Raw genomic sequence first — 15,249 nt, 5'->3', positions numbered from 1 at the left:
TGACTCGCTGAGTTGTTCCAGTATCTTCCGCAGATGTCGGATCAACTTTCGATACGAGAATTGAAGACGTTCTGCTCACTTTGCTCTGCATCAAGAATCAGCTGTCCCACCCAGTGAGTTAAAGCGCACGCCAAAAGTTCGAATTCCGAGCCAGCCAGGAGTTGAACGTGGAATCTCCGGATTCGTAGGCAGACGCGTTATCCCTTGCGCCACTGGCCCAGCCGGATGCATGCATTTTGCTATTCCTTGTTGAGCCTCTGTGGCGCATTCGGCGGGATTCATTCACATTGGGTTTCCTTTGAGAAGCTGAGCTCACACAGCAGGGAACCAATACGTTCCCGAGACAATGAAGACATTTTCTAAAAGCTTGTCTATGTGTGGATATTCACTTACTTCTATTGACTTATTCCAGTAGATTCAGGCAGCTCTCTGTATGTTTCATTTTATTCAGTTCAACAACATCAGACTGTGTAACCTCTCTTCCCCCTCCACCATCTGCTTCTTCCCCCTCCACCATCTGTATCCATCATCATATTTTAATTCCTTGCATTGATATGTTTTACCCTCAGCATTGCCCCCCTCCCCCAGCCCATACCATCCTACTTGAGCAATCTGATCCCTGTCGCCAATTGTTCGCTGACACACTGCTTACTTGTTGCGATTAACACATTCTGATCTCTTGAGGCGCCACTATCAGCACCTTGATTAGCCTCATTTACATTCCCTTTTTCTTTCTGTCCGAGACATTTTCGTCATTTTCCACCTATTGCTGACCACTCTATCGAGGCCCAATAGGGCACGCCAACCCCGCCCCATCCACATTAGTCTGAATCTGACCCCATTTCCAGTTCTCCAGCTTTGACAAAGAGTCACCCAGACCCGGACCGACCGCTGCCATCTCGCTCCACAGAGGCTGTCAGTCCTGCTGAGATTGTCCAGTATGTTCTGTTTTTGTTTCAGAATGAAGCATCCGCAGTAAGTTGCATTTGTCGTTCATTTAGACATGTTTGAGATGGTGAATAAGTATGTTTATCTGCATTTGTAAATGCATGAAATTCTGTTGTGGATGAACTAGCTCCGAATATCCAAGATAAGAAGGTCCTTTTCTTCTCATTGCCTGTCGAAAATTCAGTGCTTGTGACTTAATGTGGAATTTATTTTAGTGGCTCATGAGAGACTAATCCTCATAATCCTCGAACATACGAGATGGGGAACACAAGTACTTTGTGCAAACATTCCTCACACAACATGAGAAGCACTTGATGTTTCTACCCGGTATGGCCCCGGGGACCTTTCGCATGTTAGGGGAATGTGCTAACCACTACACTACAGAAACCGCTGGCGGTGCAGTAATCAATGGACTTGTGCAATGTTCAACCTCACTGTGTTGCTGCAGATTCTCATGGTTCATCTGAGAGGCCATGTCACTTATTACAAGAAGACAGCCGTTTCTTTAAAACCGATGTCTCAACTTATAAAACAATCAGGAATCGAACTTTACAGACGAAGATAAGTTATGTTTTGCTTGAAGTGGAAGTTAAATTGAGAATGCAGGGCTTTCGTAAATAACCACAACCAGACGGGTGCATGCATTTTGCTATTCCTCGTTGATGAAGACCAGTTACGAGATTGCGGCAATAGTCAGCAACAGACTAAACTGGAAATACGAGATGTTTCTGCCCGGTTTCGAACCGGGGACCTTTCGCGTGTAAGGCGAATGTGATAACCACTACACTACAGAAACAGCTGGCAATCAGCGGACGTGTACAATGTGAAACCTCACTGTGTTGCTGCAGATTCGCATGGTGAGGCTGAGAGGCTAGGCCACTTATTACAAGACGACTGCTGTTTCTTACAGCTTTCACACTCATAGTGTGTGCAACAGTCTCACACTGTAAATGCTGCCCCCATTCTGTGTGTCCTTCCATCGCAGATTTGGGTTTGAATCTTGTTTCCACTTCTTCTTTGTATCCGGGCGGTAGTTGTTGAGAGCTGGCACAGACACAGCGGCTGGAATGGCCTCATACTGTGGTGTAATTATTCTCTCATTCGATGCTCACCTCACTCTGTGGCCAGGGAACCCTAGGCCTTTTCTCATTTAATCTCTCCTGACTTGCACCCTGTCAGAGCGCTTTCCTGTTGTTCTGTTTGCTCCCACCAGGATTTGACTTGGTTAAAACGTCCGACATTTCTAACCCGTCCCGGTTTTAATGAAAGGTGATGGTGAAAGACAAGCTTTGTTGTCCTGTCGACAAATTCCGCCTGACTCGCTGAGTTGTTCCAGTATTTTCCGCAGATGTTAGATCGACTTTCGATGGCAATAACAGCGTGCTTCTGTTACTTTCCCGGGGCTCGTTGGTCTAGGGGTATGACATTCACTTACCTCTATTGACTAATTCCAGTTGATTCAGGCAGCCCTCTGTATATTTCATTTTATTCAGTTCAACAACATCAGACTGTGTAATCTCTCTTCTCCCTCCACCATCTGTTTATTTCCATCAAGTTATTTTCATTCCTTCCATTGGTATGTTTTACCCTCAGCATTGCGCCCCTCCCCCCAGCCCATACCATCCTACTTGAGCAACCCTGTCGCCAATTGTTCGCTGACACACTGTTTTCTTTGTTCTGCTATTAACACATTCTGATCTCTTGAGGCGCCACTATCAGCAACTTTCTTAGCCTTGATTAGCCTCATTTACATTCCCTTTTTCTTTCTGTCCGAGACATTTTCGTCATTTTCCACCTATTGCTGACCACTCTATCGAGGCCCAATAGGGCACGCCAACCCCGCCCCATCCACATTAGTCTGAATCTGACCCCATTTCCAGTTCTCCAGCTTTGACAAAGAGTCACCCAGGCCCGGAACGACCGCTGCCATCTCGCTCCACAGAGGCTGTCAGTCCTGCTGAGATTGTCCAGTATGTTCTGTTTTTGTTTCAGAATGAAGCATCCGCAGTAAGTTGCATTTGTCGTTCATTTAGACATGTTTGAGATGGTGAATAAGTATGTTTATCTGCATTTGTAAATGCATGAAATTCTGTTGTGGATGAACTAGCTCCGAATATCCTAAATAGGAAGGTCCTTTTCTTCTCATTGCCTGTCGAAAATTCAGTGCTTGTTACTTAATGTGGAATTTATTTCAGTGGCTCATGAGAGACTAAACCTCATAATCCTCGAACATACGAGATGGGGGAACAAAAGTACTTTGTGCAAACATTCCTCACACAACATGAGAAGCACTTGATGTTTCTACCCGGTATGGCCCCGGGGACCTTTCGCATGTTAGGGGAATGTGCTAACCACTACACTACAGAAACCGCTGGCGGTGCAGTAATCAATGGACTTGTGCAATGTTCAACCTCACTGTGTTGCTGCAGCTTCTCATGGTTCGTCTGAGAGGCCATGTCACTTATTACAAGAAGACAGCCGTTTCTTTAAAACCGATGTCTCAACTTATAAAACAATCAGGAATCGAACTTTACAGAACTGAAGATAAGTTATGTTTTGCTTGAAGTGGAAGTTAAATTGAGAAGGCAGGGCTTTCGAAAATAACCACAACCAGACGGGTGCATGCATTTTGCTATTTCTCGTTGATGAAGACCAGTTACGAGATTGCGGCAATAGTCAGCAACAGACTAAACTGGAAATACGAGATGTTTCTGCCCGGTTTCGAACCGGGGACCTTTCGCGTGTTAGGCGAATGTGATAACCACTACACTACAGAAACAGCTGGCAATCAACGGACGTGTACAATGTGCAACCTCACTGTGTTGCTGCAGATTCGCATGGTGAGGCTGAGAGGCTAGGCCACTTATTACAAGACGACTGCTGTTTCTTTAAAAAACAGATGTTTCAACATATAAAACCACGAGATGTAGAAATTAGATCGAACTTAACATGATCTGCGTTAACTTCACAGGGACGTGACCCATCTAATCTACAGAGCCAAAGTGGAGAATTGAACTGACTGGAGAGCTGCATCTTAACGCTGACCTTCCGGACCTCGGCCTCCTGAAATGTTCCAAAGAAGCTCAACAAACACTCGAGGAACAGCAGCGCATCTTTCCACTGGGCTCAATACAGCTTTCACACTCATAGTGTGTGCAACCGTCTCACACTGTAAATGCTGCCCCCATTCTGTGTGTACTACCATCGCAGATTTGGGTTTGAATCTTGTTTCCACTTCGTCTTTGTATCCGGGCGGTAGTTGCTGAGAGCTGGCACAGACACAGCGGCTGGAATGGCCTCATACTGTGGTGTAATTATTCTCTCATTCGATGCTCACCTCACTCTGTGGCCAGGGAACCCTAGGCCTTTTCTCATTTAATCTCTCCTGACTTGCACCCTGTCAGAGCGCTTTCCTGTTATTCTGTTTGCTCCCACCGGGATTTGACTTGGTTAAAACGTCCGACATTTCTAACCCGTCCCGGTTTTAATGAAAAGTGATGGTGAAAGACGAGCTGTGTTGTCCTGTCGACAAATCCCGCCTGACTCGCTGAGTTGTTCCAGTATCTTCCGCAGATGTCGGATCAACTTTCGATACGAGAATTGAAGACGTTCTGCTCACTTTGCTCTGCATTAAGAATCAGCTGTCCCACCCAGTGAGTTAAAGCGCACGCCAAAAGTTCGAATTTCGAGCCAGCCAGGAGTCGAACCTGGAATCTCCTGATTCGTAGTCAGACGCGTTATCCATTGCGCCACTGGCCCAGCCGGGTGAGTGCATTTTGCTATTCCTTGTTGAGCCTCTGTGGCGCATTCGGGGGGTTCATTCACATTGGGTTTCCTTTGAGAAGCTGAGCTCACACAGCAGGGAACCAATACGTTCCCGAGACAATCAAGACATTTTCTAAAAGCTTGTCTATGTGTGGATATTCACTTACTTCTATTGACTTATTCCAGTAGATTCAGGCAGCTCTCTGTATGTTTCATTTCATTCAGTTCAACAACATCAGACTGTGTAACCTCTCTTCCCCCTCCACCATCTGCTTCTTCCCCCTCCACCATCTGTATCCATCATCTTATTTTAATTCCTTGCATTGATATGTTTTACCCTCAGCATTGCCCCCCTCCCCCAGCCCATACCATCCTACTTGAGCAATCTGATCCCTGTCGCCAATTGTTCGCTGACACACTGCTTACTTTCTGCGATTAACACATTCTGATCTCTTGAGGCGCCACTATCAGCACCTTGATTAGCCTCATTTACATTCCCTTTTTCTTTCTGTCCGAGACATTTTCGTCATTTTCCACCTATTGCTGACCACTCTATCGAGGCCCAATAGGGCACGCCAACCCCGCCCCATCCACATTAGTCTGAATCTGACCCCATTTCCAGTTCTCCAGCTTTGACAAAGAGTCACCCAGGCCCGGAACGACCGCTGCCATCTCGCTCCACAGAGGCTGTCAGTCCTGCTGAGATTGTCCAGTATGTTCTGTTTTTGTTTCAGAATGAAGCATCCGCAGTAAGTTGCATTTGTCGTTCATTTAGACATGTTTGAGATGGTGAATAAGTATGTTTATCTGCATTTGTAAATGCATGAAATTCTGTTGTGGATGAACTAGCTCCGAATATCCAAAATAGGAAGGTCCTTTTCTTCTCATTGCCTGTCGAAAATTCAGTGCTTGTGACTTAATGTGGAATTTATTTTAGTGGCTCATGAGAGTCTAAACCTCATAATCCTCGAACATACGAGATGGGGGAACAAAAGTACTTTGTGCAAACATTCCTCACACAACATGAGAAGCACTTGATGTTTCTACCTGGTATGGCCCCGGGGACCTTTCGCATGTTAGGGGAATGTGCTAACCACTACACTACAGAAACCGCTGGCGGTGCAGTAATCATTGGACTTGTGCAATGTTCAACCTCACTGTGTTGCTGCAGCTTCTCATGGTTCGTCTGAGAGGCCATGTCACTTATTACAAGAAGACAGCCGTTTCTTTAAAACCGATGTCTCAACTTATAAAACAATCAGGAATCGAACTTTACAGACCTGAAGATAAGTTATGTTTTGCTTGAAGTGGAAGTTAAATTGAGAATGCAGGGCTTTCGTAAATAACCACAACCAGACGGGTGCATGCATTTTGCTATTCCTCGTTGATGAAGACCAGTTTCGAGATTGCGGCAATAGTCAGCAACAGACTAAACTGGAAGTTCGAGATGTTTCTGCCCGGTTTCGAACCGGGGACCTTTCGCGTGTAATGCGAATGTGATAACCACTACACTACAGAAACAGCTGGCAATCAACGGACGTGTACAATGTGCAACCTCACTGTGTTGCTGCAGATTCGCATGGTGAGGCTGAGAGGCTAGGCCACTTATTACAAGACGACTGCTGTTTCTTTCAAAAACAGATGTTTCAACATATAAAACCACGAGATGTAGAAATTAGATCGAACTTAACATGATCTGCGTTACCTTCACAGGGACGTGACCCAACTAATCCACAGAGCCAAAGTGGAGAATTGAACTGACTGGAGAGCTGCATCTTAACGCTGACCTCCCGGACCTCGGCCTCCTGAAATGTTCCAAAGAAGCTCAACAAACACTCGAGGAACAGCAGCGCATCTTTCCACTGGGCTCAATACAGCTTTCACACTCATAGTGTGTGCAACCGTCTCACACTGTAAATGCTGCCCCCATTCTGTGTGTACTACCATCGCAGATTTGGGTTTGAATCTTGTTTCCACTTCGTCTTTGTATCCGGGCGGTAGTTGCTGAGAGCTGGCACAGACACAGCGGCTGGAATGGCCTCATACTGTGGTGTAATTATTCTCTCATTCGATGCTCACCTCACTCTGTGGCCAGGGAACCCTAATCCTTGTCTCATTTAATCTCTCCTGACTTGCACCCTGTCAGAGCGCTTTCCTGTTATTCTGTTTGCTCCCACCGGGATTTGACTTGGTTAAAACGTCCGACATTTCTAACCCGTCCCGGTTTTAATGAAAAGTGATGGTGAAAGACGAGCTGTGTTGTCCTGTCGACAAATCCCGCCTGACTCGCTGAGTTGTTCCAGTATCTTCCGCAGATGTCGGATCAACTTTCGATACGAGAATTGAAGACGTTCTGCTCACTTTGCTCTGCATCAAGAATCAGCTGTCCCACCCAGTGAGTTAAAGCGCACGCCAAAAGTTCGAATTCCGAGCCAGCCAGGAGTCGAACCTGGAATCTCCTGATTCGTAGTCAGACGCGTTATCCATTGCGCCACTGGCCCAGCCGTGTGAATGCATTTTGCTATTCCTTGTTGAGCCTCTGTGGCGCATTCGGCGGGATTCATTCACATTGGGTTTCCTTTGAGAAGCTGAGCTCACACAGCAGGGAACCAATACGTTCCCGAGACAATCAAGACATTTTCTAAAAGCTTGTCTATGTGTGGATATTCACTTACTTCTATTGACTTATTCCAGTAGATTCAGGCAGCTCTCTGTATGTTTCATTTTATTCAGTTCAACAACATCAGACTGTGTAACCTCTCTTCCCCCTCCACCATCTGCTTCTTCCCCCTCCACCATCTGTATCCATCATCTTATTTTAATTCCTTGCATTGATATGTTTTACCCTCAGCATTGCCCCCCTCCCCCAGCCCATACCATCCTACTTGAGCAATCTGATCCCTGTCGCCAATTGTTCGCTGACACACTGCTTACTTTCTGCGATTAACACATTCTGATCTCTTGAGGCGCCACTATCAGCACCTTGATTAGCCTCATTTACATTCCCTTTTTCTTTCTGTCCGAGACATTTTCGTCATTTTCCACCTATTGCTGACCACTCTATCGAGGCCCAATAGGGCACGCCAACCCCGCCCCATCCACATTAGTCTGAATCTGACCCCATTTCCAGTTCTCCAGCTTTGACAAAGAGTCACCCAGGCCCGGAACGACCGCTGCCATCTCGCTCCACAGAGGCTGTCAGTCCTGCTGAGATTGTCCAGTATGTTCTGTTTTTGTTTCAGAATGAAGCATCCGCAGTAAGTTGCATTTGTCGTTCATTTAGACATGTTTGAGATGGTGAATAAGTATGTTTATCTGCATTTGTAAATGCATGAAATTCTGTTGTGGATGAACTAGCTCCGAATATCCAAAATAGGAAGGTCCTTTTCTTCTCATTGCCTGTCGAAAATTCAGTGCTTGTGACTTAATGTGGAATTTATTTTAGTGGCTCATGAGAGTCTAAACCTCATAATCCTCGAACATACGAGATGGGGGAACAAAAGTACTTTGTGCAAACATTCCTCACACAACATGAGAAGCACTTGATGTTTCTACCTGGTATGGCCCCGGGGACCTTTCGCATGTTAGGGAAATGTGCTAACCACTACACTACAGAAACCGCTGGCGGTGCAGTAATCATTGGACTTGTGCAATGTTCAACCTCACTGTGTTGCTGCAGCTTCTCATGGTTCGTCTGAGAGGCCTTGTCACTTATTACAAGAAGACAGCCGTTTCTTTAAAACCGATGTCTCAACTTATAAAACAATCAGGAATCGAACTTTACAGACCTGAAGATAAGTTATGTTTTGCTTGAAGTGGAAGTTAAATTGAGAATGCAGGGCTTTCGTAAATAACCACAACCAGACGGGTGCATGCATTTTGCTATTCCTCGTTGATGAAGACCAGTTACGAGATTGCGGCAATTGTCAGCAACAGACTAAACTGGAAGTTCGAGATGTTTCTGCCCGGTTTCGAACCGGGGACCTTTCGCGTGTAAGGCGAATGTGATAACCACTACACTACAGAAACAGCTGGCAATCAACGGACGTGTACAATGTGCAACCTCACTGTGTTGCTGCAGATTCGCATGGTGAGGCTGAGAGGCTAGGCCACTTATTACAAGTCGACTGCTGTTTCTTTCAAAAACAGATGTTTCAACATATAAAACCACGAGATGTAGAAATTAGATCGAACTTAACATGATCTGCGTTAACTTCACAGGGACGTGACCCATCTAATCTACAGAGCCAAAGTGGAGAATTGAACTGACTGGAGAGCTGCATCTTAACGCTGACCTTCCGGACCTCGGCCTCCTGAAATGTTCCAAAGAAGCTCAACAAACACTCGAGGAACAGCAGCGCATCTTTCCACTGGGCTCAATACAGCTTTCACACTCATAGTGTGTGCAACCGTCTCACACTGTAAATGCTGCCCCCATTCTGTGTGTACTACCATCGCAGATTTGGGTTTGAATCTTGTTTCCACTTCGTCTTTGTATCCGGGCGGTAGTTGCTGAGAGCTGGCACAGACACAGCGGCTGGAATGGCCTCATACTGTGGTGTAATTATTCTCTCATTCGATTCTCACCTCACTCTGTGGCCAGGGAACCCTTGGCCTTTTCTCATTTAATCTCTCCTGGCTTGCACCCTGTCAGAGCGCTTTCCTGTTGTTCTGTTTGCTCCCACCAGGATTTGACTTGGTTAAAACGTCCGACATTTCTAACCCGCCCCGGTTTTAATGAAAGGTGATGGTGAAAGACGTGCTTTGTTGTCCTGTCGACAAATGCCGCCTGACTCGCTGAGTTGTTCCAGTATCTTCCGCAGATGTCGGATCAACTTTCGATACGAGAATTGAAGACGTTCTGCTCACTTTGCTCTGCATCAAGAATCAGCTGTCCCACCCAATGAGTTAAAGCGCACGCCAAAAGTTCGAATGCCGAGCCAGCCAGGAGTCGAACCTAGAATCCCCTGATTCGTAGTCAAACGCGTTATCCATTGCGCCACTGGCCCAGCCGGGTGCATTGATTTTGCTATTCCTTGTTGAGCCTCTGTGGCGCATTCGGCGGGATTCATTCACATTGGGTTTCCTTTGAGAAGCTGAGCTCACACAGCAGGGAACCAATACGTTCCCGAGACAATCAAGACATTTTCTAAAAGCTTGTCTATGTGTGGATATTCACTTACTTCTATTGACTTATTCCAGTAGATTCAGGCAGCTCTCTGTATGTTTCATTTTATTCAGTTCAACAACATCAGACTGTGTAACCTCTCTTCCCCCTCCACCATCTGCTTCTTCCCCCTCCACCATCTGTATCCATCATCTTATTTTAATTCCTTGCATTGATATGTTTTACCCTCAGCATTGCCCCCCTCCCCCAGCCCATACCATCCTACTTGAGCAATCTGATCCCTGTCGCCAATTGTTCGCTGACACACTGCTTACTTTCTGCGATTAACACATTCTGATCTCTTGAGGCGCCACTATCAGCACCTTGATTAGCCTCATTTACATTCCCTTTTTCTTTCTGTCCGAGACATTTTCGTCATTTTCCACCTATTGCTGACCACTCTATCGAGGCCCAATAGGGCACGCCAACCCCGCCCCATCCACATTAGTCTGAATCTGACCCCATTTCCAGTTCTCCAGCTTTGACAAAGAGTCACCCAGACCCGGACCGACCGCTGCCATCTCGCTCCACAGAGGCTGTCAGTCCTGCTGAGATTGTCCAGTATGTTCTGTTTTTGTTTCAGAATGAAGCATCCGCAGTAAGTTGCATTTGTCGTTCATTTAGACATGTTTGAGATGGTGAATAAGTATGTTTATCTGCATTTGTAAATGCATGAAATTCTGTTGTGGATGAACTAGCTCCGAATATCCAAAATAAGAAGGTCCTTTTCTTCTCATTGCCTGTCGAAAATTCAGTGCTTGTGACTTAATGTGGAATTTATTTTAGTGGCTCATGAGAGACTAATCCGCATAATCCTCGAACATACGAGATGGGGAACACAAGTACTTTGTGCAAACATTCCTCACACAACATGAGAAGCACTTGATGTTTCTACCCGGTATGGCCCCGGGGACCTTTCGCATGTTAGGGGAATGTGCTAACCACTACACTACAGAAACCGCTGGCGGTGCAGTAATCAATGGACTTGTGCAATGTTCAACCTCACTGAGTTGCTGCAGATTCTCATGGTTCGTCTGAGAGGCCATGTCACTTATTACAAGAAGACAGCCGTTTCTTTAAAACCGATGTCTCAACTTATAAAACAATCAGGAATCGAACTTTACAGACCTGAAGATAAGTTATGTTTTGCTTGAAGTGGAAGTTAAATTGAGAATGCAGGGCTTTCGTAAATAACCACAACCAGACGGGTGCATGCATTTTGCTATTCCTCGTTGATGAAGACCAGTTACGAGATTGCGGCAATAGTCAGCAACAGACTAAACTGGAAATACGAGATGTTTCTGCCCGGTTTCGAACCGGGGACCTTTCGCGTGTAAGGCGAATGTGATAACCACTGCACTACAGAAACAGCTGGCAATCAGCGGACGTGTACAATGTGAAACCTCACTGTGTTGCTGCAGATTCGCATGGTGAGGCTGAGAGGCTAGGCCACTTATTACAAGACGACTGCTGTTTCTTACAGCTTTCACACTCATAGTGTGTGCAACAGTCTCACACTGTAAATGCTGCCCCCATTCTGTGTGTCCTTCCATCGCAGATTTGGGTTTGAATCTTGTTTCCACTTCTTCTTTGTATCCGGGCGGTAGTTGTTGAGAGCTGGCACAGACACAGCGGCTGGAATGGCCTCATACTGTGGTGTAATTATTCTCTCATTCGATGCTCACCTCACTCTGTGGCCAGGGAACCCTAGGCCTTTTCTCATTTAATCTCTCCTGACTTGCACCCTGTCAGAGCGCTTTCCTGTTGTTCTGTTTGCTCCCACCAGGATTTGACTTGGTTAAAACGTCCGACATTTCTAACCCGTCCCGGTTTTAATGAAAGGTGATGGTGAAAGACAAGCTTTGTTGTCCTGTCGACAAATTCCGCCTGACTCGCTGAGTTGTTCCAGTATTTTCCGCAGATGTTAGATCGACTTTCGATGGCAATAACAGCGTGCTTCTGTTACTTTCCCGGGGCTCGTTGGTCTAGGGGTATGACATTCACTTACCTCTATTGACTAATTCCAGTTGATTCAGGCAGCCCTCTGTATATTTCATTTTATTCAGTTCAACAACATCAGACTGTGTAATCTCTCTTCTCCCTCCACCATCTGTTTATTTCCATCAAGTTATTTTCATTCCTTCCATTGGTATGTTTTACCCTCAGCATTGCGCCCCTCCCCCCAGCCCATACCATCCTACTTGAGCAACCCTGTCGCCAATTGTTCGCTGACACACTGTTTTCTTTGTTCTGCTATTAACACATTCTGATCTCTTGAGGCGCCACTATCAGCAACTTTCTTAGCCTTGATTAGCCTCATTTACATTCCCTTTTTCTTTCTGTCCGAGACATTTTCGTCATTTTCCACCTATTGCTGACCACTCTATCGAGGCCCAATAGGGCACGCCAACCCCGCCCCATCCACATTTGTCTGAATCTGACCCCATTTCCAGTTCTCCAGCTTTGACAAAGAGTCACCCAGGCCCGGAACGACCGCTGCCATCTCGCTCCACAGAGGCCGTCAGTCCTGCTGAGATTGTCCAGTATGTTCTGTTTTTGTTTCAGAATGAAGCATCCGCAGTAAGTTGCATTTGTCGTTCATTTAGACATGTTTGAGATGGTGAATAAGTAGGTGTATCTGCATTAGTAAATGCATGAAATTCTGTTGTGGATGAACTAGCTCCGCATATCCAAAATAAGAAGGTCCTTTTCTTCTCATTGCCTGTCGAAAATTCAGTGCTTGTGACTTAATGTGGAATTTATTTTAGTGGCTCATGAGAGTCTAAACCTCATAATCCTCGAACATACGAGATGGGGGAACAAAAGTACTTTGTGCAAACATTCCTCACACAACATGAGAAGCACTTGATGTTTCTACCTGGTATGGCCCCGGGGACCTTTCGCATGTTAGGGGAATGTGCTAACCACTACACTACAGAAACCGCTGGCGGTGCAGTAATCATTGGACTTGTGCAATGTTCAACCTCACTGTGTTGCTGCAGCTTCTCATGGTTCGTCTGAGAGGCCATGTCACTTATTACAAGAAGACAGCCGTTTCTTTAAAACCGATGTCTCAACTTATAAAACAATCAGGAATCGAACTTTACAGACCTGAAGATAAGGTATGTTTTGCTTGAAGTGGAAGTTAAATTGAGAATGCAGGGCTTTCGTAAATAACCACAAGCAGACGGGTGCATGCATTGCTATTCCTCGTTGATGAAGACCAGTTACGAGATTGCGGCAATAGTCAGCAACAGACTAAACTGGAAGTTCGAGATGTTTCTGCCCGGTTTCGAACCGGGGACTTTTCGTGTGTAAGTCGAATGTGATAACCACTACACTACAGAAACAGCTGGCAATCAACGGACGTGTACAATGTGCAACCTCACTGTGTTGCTGCAGATTCGCATGGTGAGGCTGAGAGGCTAGGCCACTTATTACAAGTCGACTGCTGTTTCTTTCAAAAACAGATGTTTCAACATATAAAACCACGAGATGTAGAAATTAGATCGAACTTAACATGATCTGCGTTAACTTCACAGGGACGTGACCCATCTAATCTACAGAGCCAAAGTGGAGAATTGAACTGACTGGAGAGCTGCATCTTAACGCTGACCTTCCGGACCTCGGCCTCCTGAAATGTTCCAAAGAAGCTCAACAAACACTCGAGGAACAGCAGCGCATCTTTCCACTGGGCTCAATACAGCTTTCACACTCATAGTGTGTGCAACCGTCTCACACTGTAAATGCTGCCCCCATTCTGTGTGTACTACCATCGCAGATTTGGGTTTGAATCTTGTTTCCACTTCGTCTTTGTATCCCGGCGGTAGTTGCTGAGAGCTGGCACAGACACAGCGGCTGGAATGGCCTCATACTGTGGTGTAATTATTCTCTCATTCGATGCTCACCTCACTCTGTGGCCAGGGAACCCTAGGCCTTTTCTCATTTAATCTCTCCTGACTTGCACCCTGTCAGAGCGCTTTCCTGTTATTCTGTTTGCTCCCACCGGGATTTGACTTGGTTAAAACGTCCGACATTTCTAACCCGTCCCGGTTTTAATGAAAAGTGATGGTGAAAGACGAGCTGTGTTGTCCTGTCGACAAATCCCGCCTGACTCGCTGAGTTGTTCCAGTATCTTCCGCAGATGTCGGATCAACTTTCGATACGAGAATTGAAGACGTTCTGCTCACTTTGCTCTGCATCAAGAATCAGCTGTCCCACCCAGTGAGTTAAAGCGCACGCCAAAAGTTCGAATTTCGAGCCAGCCAGGAGTCGAACCTGAAATCTCCTGATTCGTAGTCAGACGCGTTATCCATTGCGCCACTGGCCCAGCCGGGTGAATGCATTTTGCTATTCCTTGTTGAGCCTCTGTGGCGCATTCGGCGGGATTCATTCACATTGGGTTTCCTTTGAGAAGCTGAGCTCACACAGCAGGGAACCAATACGTTCCCGAGACAATCAAGACATTTTCTAAAAGCTTGTCTATGTGTGGATATTCACTTACTTCTATTGACTTATTCCAGTAGATTCAGGCAGCTCTCTGTATGTTTCATTTTATTCAGTTCAACAACATCAGACTGTGTAACCTCTCTTCCCCCTCCACCATCTGCTTCTTCCCCCTCCACCATCTGTATCCATCATCTTATTTTAATTCCTTGCATTGATATGTTTTACCCTCAGCATTGCCCCCCTCCCCCAGCCCATACCATCCTACTTGAGCAATCTGATCCCTGTCGCCAATTGTTCGCTGACACACTGCTTACTTTCTGCGATTAACACATTCTGATCTCTTGAGGCGCCACTATCAGCACCTTGATTAGCCTCATTTACATTCCCTTTTTCTTTCTGTCCGAGACATTTTCGTCATTTTCCACCTATTGCTGACCACTCTATCGAGGCCCAATAGGGCACGCCACCCCCGCCCCATCCACATTAGTCTGAAACTGACCCCATTTCCAGTTCTCCAGCTTTGACAAAGAGTCACCCAGGCCCGGAACGACCGCTGCCATCTCGCTCCACAGAGGCTGTCAGTCCTGCTGAGATTGTCCAGTATGTTCTGTTTTTGTTTCAGAATGAAGCATCCGCAGTAAGTTGCATTTGTCGTTCATTTAGACATGTTTGAGATGGTGAATAAGTATGTTTATCTGCATTTGTAAATGCATGAAATTCTGTTGTGGATGAACTAGCTCCGAATATCCAAAATAGGAAGGTCCTTTTCTTCTCATTGCCTGTCGAAAATTCAGTGCTTGTTACTTAATGTGGAATTTATTTCAGTGGCTCATGAGAGACTAAACCTCATAATCCTCGAACATACGAGATGGGGGAACAAAAGTACTTTGTGCAAACATTCCTCACACAACATGAGAAGC

General features: G+C 45.9%; 10 non-coding genes across 10 annotated transcripts; all 10 read right to left on the bottom strand.

Moving 5' to 3' along the window:
- Nucleotides 1–1,671: 1,671 nt before the first annotated feature.
- trnav-uac (transfer RNA valine (anticodon UAC)) lies at nucleotides 1,672–1,744 on the bottom strand. Its single transcript has one exon. It is a non-coding gene; the product is annotated as a tRNA-Val (tRNA).
- Nucleotides 1,745–3,654: 1,910 nt separating this feature from the next.
- trnav-aac (transfer RNA valine (anticodon AAC)) lies at nucleotides 3,655–3,727 on the bottom strand. The gene has a single exon. It is a non-coding gene; the product is annotated as a tRNA-Val (tRNA).
- A 907-nt stretch (nucleotides 3,728–4,634) lies between these two features.
- Nucleotides 4,635–4,707, bottom strand: trnar-acg (transfer RNA arginine (anticodon ACG)). The gene has a single exon. It is a non-coding gene; the product is annotated as a tRNA-Arg (tRNA).
- Nucleotides 4,708–6,161: 1,454 nt separating this feature from the next.
- On the bottom strand, nucleotides 6,162–6,234 carry trnav-uac (transfer RNA valine (anticodon UAC)). The gene has a single exon. It is a non-coding gene; the product is annotated as a tRNA-Val (tRNA).
- A 907-nt stretch (nucleotides 6,235–7,141) lies between these two features.
- On the bottom strand, nucleotides 7,142–7,214 carry trnar-acg (transfer RNA arginine (anticodon ACG)). Its single transcript has one exon. It is a non-coding gene; the product is annotated as a tRNA-Arg (tRNA).
- Nucleotides 7,215–8,669: 1,455 nt separating this feature from the next.
- Nucleotides 8,670–8,742, bottom strand: trnav-uac (transfer RNA valine (anticodon UAC)). The gene has a single exon. It is a non-coding gene; the product is annotated as a tRNA-Val (tRNA).
- Nucleotides 8,743–9,649: 907 nt separating this feature from the next.
- trnar-acg (transfer RNA arginine (anticodon ACG)) lies at nucleotides 9,650–9,722 on the bottom strand. Its single transcript has one exon. It is a non-coding gene; the product is annotated as a tRNA-Arg (tRNA).
- Nucleotides 9,723–11,176: 1,454 nt separating this feature from the next.
- On the bottom strand, nucleotides 11,177–11,249 carry trnav-uac (transfer RNA valine (anticodon UAC)). Its single transcript has one exon. It is a non-coding gene; the product is annotated as a tRNA-Val (tRNA).
- Nucleotides 11,250–13,157: 1,908 nt separating this feature from the next.
- trnav-uac (transfer RNA valine (anticodon UAC)) lies at nucleotides 13,158–13,230 on the bottom strand. Its single transcript has one exon. It is a non-coding gene; the product is annotated as a tRNA-Val (tRNA).
- A 907-nt stretch (nucleotides 13,231–14,137) lies between these two features.
- trnar-acg (transfer RNA arginine (anticodon ACG)) lies at nucleotides 14,138–14,210 on the bottom strand. The gene has a single exon. It is a non-coding gene; the product is annotated as a tRNA-Arg (tRNA).
- Nucleotides 14,211–15,249: the final 1,039 nt, after the last annotated feature.

This window comes from Scyliorhinus torazame, chromosome 5 (assembly GCF_047496885.1).
Source record: "Scyliorhinus torazame isolate Kashiwa2021f chromosome 5, sScyTor2.1, whole genome shotgun sequence".
NCBI lineage: Eukaryota > Metazoa > Chordata > Chondrichthyes > Carcharhiniformes > Scyliorhinidae > Scyliorhinus > Scyliorhinus torazame.
The sequence above is the reverse complement of the archived record's forward strand: the minus strand, read 5'-3'. Positions and strand labels throughout refer to the sequence as shown.